The 6,942-nt window shown below is 38.6% G+C and overlaps 1 pseudogene; it reads left to right on the top strand.

Annotated features, from left to right (window-relative positions):
- Positions 1 to 2,271: 2,271 nt before the first annotated feature.
- On the top strand, positions 2,272 to 2,372 carry LOC123459054 (annotated as a pseudogene).
- The last annotated feature ends 4,570 nt before the right edge of the window (positions 2,373 to 6,942 follow it).

The following is a 6,942-nucleotide window of genomic DNA, read 5'->3' as shown; positions in this document are numbered from 1 at the left end:
GAATAGTGGTTGGCACAGAGCAGGTACTGAAAACACTTCAATTGATTTTGTCAAATGAATAAGTGATCTTTTGATACAGCTTTTGTCAAAGAAAGAAAGCGGGTTAATGTTGATGACTTGGAGAAGTCATGGGATGTCCCAGTGACACCTGTGTCATTTTTCCCAAAACCAGCTTTTTGATAACCCATGCTAGGATGCCTCTAGAGCCTCACACCCACCAGGGCTATCCCCAACCCAGTGCCCACGTGCCCCTGCACTTTCCTTCCCAAACTCTTTTGAGTGGTTTTCCCTCTGATCAGTGCCTCCCAATGTGGGGACAGTGTTCCCCTGTTAATTGGTATGTGTGAACCTACTCCTCAGCAGAGTACCTGGGATCCAGTGAAAGCTCAATAAGTACTTATCATAAAGAGTAGCATTCATGGCCTTACTTTCTTGTCCTATTTTTAAAACTCGGAATTCCACTTGTTCAGCAATAATCTTTAAACCACCCTATCAGTTGTTCAGCAATTTCATTCTCTAGTTTTTGTAAGCTTGGAAGGATACTGGTCAAAAGTCCAGAGCTCATATAGGACACTCAAATTCTACCATCTACTACTTGGACTTGAACTTTCTTTTCAGGTTTTTTCTGTATAAACAGCATTATAGGAAGCAGACACAAGCAATAGCAAAACAATAGCCAAGCAGTCCTCTGTCCCAAATATGCCATCCCATACCAACAGCAAGCCTGGCTTGCAGGTATTTCTGTCTCTGCCAATGCTTTCAAATATGTTTTTCATGGTTTCTAGAATGTTCTAAAAGTCTCAAGTTTATTTAAGCTTTTTGCTTTCTGTAATTATTATAAACACAGTTCACTTTATTATTCATTTGTTGTTACGTCTTTTCTTCCTGTCTCTTGTGTACAGCTTTTGTTTTCTCTCAGGGGAGTAGAAATTTGGTCTCCAAATTCATCTAATTCTGGTCCTTCTCTGCCTCTGAGGATAAATGCAGCTGTCCTCTTAATCTCACTTTTCAGAGTGCTCCCCGGATCTGAATGCTTCCTGGCTCTGAGCCATGTTCTTCACTTCTGCAACGTGCACAGGGCTTAGGCTCCTTAAATAGATCAAGGAATGTATCAACAAAAACAAAACCAAGATATATCATAGCCAAAATCTTTCAAAACTTTCTTTAAATATCATTATTTGGTTACTCTATATAATATTAACACAGAGAGGATACTATACTTATTAAAATGGAGATATACCCAGGCATACTGGCGCACGCCCTAGCACTTAGGAGGCAGAGGTAGGAGGAGTGCTGCGATTTGAGGCCACCCTGAGAATACACAGTGAAGTACAGTTCAGACTGGGCTAGAGTAACAAAAAACAGAAGTAAATAAATAAAATAAAATAAAATGGAGATATAAAGCCAAGCATAGTGGCTGATACTTATAATCCCAGTGCTTGGAAAGCTGAAACAGGAGAATCATGAGTGTTTTAAGTAGCCTAGATAATTTCAAAGCTAAGCTACCTAAGAAGACCATGTCTCAAAAGTTAACTGCGTAGTAAACTAAATAAATAAAATATGATTTTTAAAGTGTTTATATAAAAGTAACAATTATCATATTTCCTTTTAGGATAGAGCTACCATCTCTGTATTGTGATATTCCATATTGAGGCCATCCAAACTGGTCAGATTTGGAATACTGTATGTTTAATTTTTTAAGTAGAACATTTTATGAGACTACCAATTTATTCAAAATACATTTGATGATACCCAAGATTAAAAACATATAAAAATTTCTTGGGTTTGGGCCTATCTGTATACAACTGCTTGATAGTCAGTGATTCACCCATTCATGGACAAGTATGTGGCAGATACAGCAAATCACTTTGACCAGGGCACAATCATGACCCTGCATGTCAAGCATCATGGGCCTCTCACATAGCTTTGCATGTTAAGTCTTCTTTATCTCTCTTACTCATGTATCCTGAAAAGAACAGAAAAACTGAACACTCCTTACACATTTAAATTAAAATTTGAAAGTTCCTGAAAATATATCTTCAATAGTAGATGTAAAATCTCTAAAATGTTCTAATCTGAACCATGATAAAGATTGATTCTTGGAAGTTTATAGTTTATCACAAAATTGGTAACATAGGCTTCTGCTGCCTTATACAATAACATGCCAAGAGAAATCTTGTATGGCTGTTATCTATATCCATTGGGCAAGTATATTTTAAAAATTCTGCACCATGCCCCCCCCCCAAAAAAACCATGTCATTGAAAGACTATGTGCTCACTTCAGCACAAATATTAAAGTTGGAGCAATACAGACATTAGCATGACCCCTGAGCAAGGATGACATGCAAATTCATGAAATACAAAAGACTAGGTATATGCTTAAAGAGTCATAACTGGGCTGGAGAGATGGCTCAGCAGTTAAAGGTACATGCTTGCAATGCCTGACAGCCCAGTTCAATTGCCCAGTACCCACATAGTCAGATGTACAAAGTGGTGCACGCATCTGGAGTTCATGTGCAGCGGCAGGACACCCTGTTGCACTCATACTCACTCTCTCTCCCTCTTTCTCTGTCTGTCCCTCACTCTTTCTCAAATAAATAAATTTTAAAAAGAGTCATACCATCCTGAACATGTCTATCTCATCTAAGAGATAGAACTGGCTTGGGCCACTTTGGATATTCTGAATTCAGAGTACCCTAAAGCAGCCCAAATCCCATCCTAAAAATACAAAAGAGGACAATAAAGTGAGAAGTCTGGCCAACAGAAGATACTTGGACTGCAGAAGATGGGCTGGACAGGATGTAAGCACCAGAGGAGAGGGAAGAGTACTTTGGGAGACTATCTTCCAGCTTCTTGTCCATGAAGTCATCACCTCACAGTGGCTAGCGTCACCTCCACAAGACCTCTGCAATATTGGGCTCATCAACATTTCAACATGAATGATAGAGGTAGGCAAAAAAAAAAAAAAATTATCAAGATAGAAGTACTACTTGGTAAAAATGATTTCAGTAGGAAGGAAGCAGATGAGGGGAACAAAAAAGGTATTAGGAGGAGCTTTGCAATCAAATTACCTTATGTTCAAGCATGATTAGCACCAATTAAGAAAAAGAAAAGAAGTTACCAAATTTTATTAACGTTCATCATTGTTGCATTTGAAATTATAAATTTCTCAAAAATATGAGAAGATCCTTTACAAAATAAAATATAGTAAATAAACACAGGAAAGGCATTTGGCATTGTTAACAGAGAGATGCAAAGTAATAACTCAGAAAACAACACCATTACACAACTAGACTTGCTTTAACATTCTTAAAACTTTTCATATTATTTATTGATATTTTTATAAGAAGTTTGTTCTCTTAGACCTGCTCTCCCTTTCCCAAATTGTGCTGACAGTCTTCTTCAGTGGGGTTACCAGTATTGATTATGGGGACCACAAGGCCTCAGGCAGTCTCTATGCAAATGGTGCAGACACTATGGTCACTCAAACCTTATCAAAACAAGGATCCAGAGGCTACAGAGACAGCAACACTAAATCAGATCCTTGTCTTTCCCACCAACACTCAGGGAACGTTTCAAGAGAGGGGGCAAAGAGACTGTAGGAGCCTCACAGCAGGTAGGAATAATCTGAGACACTGTGTTCCCTCCACTCTGTTCTAACATTTTTAAATAAAATATGGTGAAACTGAATATAAGGAAAGCTGTGCAATTAGAACTCTCTCTGGTTCAGTGCAACAGGGGAGGGAAAAGGCGTCACTACTAAAAAGAAGCATTAGTTTCCTTTGACGTAAAGAATGAGCTCCCTGCCGAGCGTGGTGGTGTATGCCTTTAATCCCAGCACTTGGGAGGCAGAGGTAGGAGAATCGCCGTGAGTTCGAGACCACCCTGAGACTCCATAGTGAATTCCAGGTCAGCCTGGGCTAGAGTGAGACCCTACCTCGAAAAAACAAACAAACAAACAAACAAAAAAGAATGAGCTTCCTGTTGGATCATATGATGCTGCTCATAGTTACTTGCTCAAAGACACTAGTTAAAATTTTTACAGAAATGTTTACAAGACCTTTATTTATGATAAATAAATTGAAGAAATGTCCATGAGTAAGTAAGTGGTTAACCAAATTGTGCTTCATAAATGATGGACAATTAAAAAAATGAGTAAATTATTGATATAAGAGGGAAAGAAAATCTCCAAAATATTAAGCTTTTCAAAAGAAGTCAGATGTAGAAAGTGCTCTCATGATTCAACTTTCAAGAAATTCTAGAAAGACAAATTATTTAACCATGGTGATTAAAAGCAGGTCAGTTGCCTGATACATAGAGTAGGAAAGCATAAGAAAGATGTTGGGGAGGATAGAATCGGTTATGAAGGAATGTATTCATAAAACTCATCAAATACTCCATATAAGATTTGGGCTGGAGGGATGGCTTAGCAGTTAAGGCATTTGCCTGCAAAGCCAAAGGACCGAGGTTCAATTCCCCAGGACCCACGTAAGCCAGATACACAAGGAGATGTACGCATCTGGAGTTCATCTGCAGTGGTTAGAGGCCCTGACACGCCCATTCTTTCTCTCTCTCTCTCTCTCTCTCTCTCTCTCTCTCTTTCTCTCTCTCTCTCTCTCTTTCCCTGCCTATTTCTGTATCTCTCTTTCAGATAAATAAATAAAAATAAAATATTTTTAAATGTTTACATTTTATTTGGATATAAGGTATACCTCAATACAGGTGAGATTTTGAAGTCTTTAAGTCCATTTGCTGTTTTGACATCTATGTAAGATCCCAAAATTCAAAAGCTCTGTTTTAAGTGGAAAACCTTGACCTAGCCAAATATGAAGTTAATTTTAGTTTATCATCATCCTGGTGAGTGATTATATCCATGCGTTAAAGGGCAAATAACCAGTGTTTGTTTCTTCAGATCTTACTAAAGGCAAATGTATCATACAATAATAGGCGAATAACCATATCATTACTGATTATACTGTTACTGAATTACATTTCTAAACTTTCAAATATTCTGAATTACAAAAGAGATCTTTGCTCCATGTTTTCAATAAAAATAAAAGTATGGGTTGCTTTCCTTGCAGTAGGAAAAAGAAAGGAATAAAAAGAGAAGGGAAGGGAGAAGAAAGGATAGGAAGAGGATGGAGGGAAAGGAAGAAAACATATGGAAAAGGGGAGCGGAAATGGAGAAGGGATGTATACAATGTCTTTCTGGTGTCCCTGGTGTTAGTACAAACTCTCTATAAGCAATCTTCTGGCCCTAGCATTTCATTCCTGACCCTAGCACAGGTGGCACCTGCTTTGGTCTTTCTGGTGACAGCCATCAGAAACGCCCTCCCCCAGCCCTCTCCTCACTACCCAAACGCCAAACTTGTATCTACGTGATCAGATGTCGTTCAAAGATTCTCAGCACTCCCTTTTCAGAATGTGGTTCCAAGAACAGACTCTGCTGGGACCCTTTATCATTTCTATCTCAGAGTTAAGAACCTGGAGGAAAAAGCAAGGGGGAAAGATGAAAGCAGAGCAGTTTTGAGAATTTGCCAAATGGTGAATTTTTCACACCCCTCTCTCCCAGCCTTTCCACAGAGGGTTGGTTTGAATCAAAACACTTCAAAGTTCTTTTGGTATCTATTTTTTGCCTCTGTCCCTATACCCTCCACTACAGAAAAATGGAGAAAAGATCTATATTTTGTTGTGGGGCCTTGGAATTAATTTAAAGCAAATAGTTCCCCTAAAATGTTTCAATCCGCAAACCAAGATTGGTTTTCAAGCTTTTATTTCTCTTATTCTGTTTCCAACATGTTCTTGTTGCAGCCCCCACGTGTAAACTATTGTGGACATTCTAAATTAAAAACATGTTTTTTATTGTTATCTTTACCTCTCCAACTTTCAGTCTTCCCTGAAATATCTTGTGACCTCCATGGTACTAGCGAGCTCCGTCACATGCATTTTATGTCCCTTCTTTCTTAATTAGCTTATAGGGCAGCAATTATGTACAGAATGAGGAAAGCTAAGAATTTTCTCTCAGAAAAGGGTTAAACAGACAAATATTTGGCTCAGGTTCCCCAAAATGTTTGGATTAATTGAATTTGAAGTTAAAAAATAAATTACTCAATAGGTTAAATGAAGTAATGTTGATGAAACTGCTTGAAAAGAAACTATAGTCAGTCAAGAACTTTCCCCTGAGCTCTTAAGAGCATCTTGCAATAGGAAGGGAAAGCTTGTGTGCTTCTTTCCTTATGGAGTGGTGGCACCACATTCAGGATGGGTCTTTCCCCTTAGTTGAATGTCTCTGGAAGCATCTTCACACAGCTGGAAGAAAGCTGGCGTCCGTTCATGATGTGAGACACATTTCCCTACGAAATTGCATGAGGGAGCTAGGGAGATGTCTCAGGTGTTGGCTCTATAAGCTTAACCACTTGAGTTTAGATTTCCAACGCCCATATAAAGCCAGATGCATGGGGAACATGCATCTGTAATCTCAGTGCCTGTGGCAATAAGAGACAGAGTCAGAAGAATCCTGAAGCTGATAGGCCAACTTAGTCTGGCTTTTCCAGTGGCGAAACAACAAGATTGACTTTGTATCAAACAGATTGGAAGGACAGGACCAACACCCAGAGGTTATTTCCTGACCTACAGGCACACACACACACAAAATAATAATAATAATAATAATAACCATGATGATGATGAAAGAAAGGGATTATGAACAACAGTATTATTGGCTTTTAGTGCTTAAAGTATAGCAATTTACACCATAAGGGGAAAAAGGCACCCCTATTTTCAAGGAATGTGCTCTCCTCTTCAGTATTCTTCTCTAGAGCCAACCTCTCATCCTGAAAGATATATTAATAACACTTACTTGTCACAATGACAAATCCCAAGGAGAAAGACCCTAAAAGAAGGAACAGGTTTGTTTTGGTTCATGATCTCACAGGTTTTTGC

This window comes from Jaculus jaculus, chromosome 2 (assembly GCF_020740685.1).
Source record: "Jaculus jaculus isolate mJacJac1 chromosome 2, mJacJac1.mat.Y.cur, whole genome shotgun sequence".
NCBI lineage: Eukaryota > Metazoa > Chordata > Mammalia > Rodentia > Dipodidae > Jaculus > Jaculus jaculus.
Note: the sequence above shows the minus strand (reverse complement) of the source record. Positions and strands in the feature narration are given on the sequence as shown.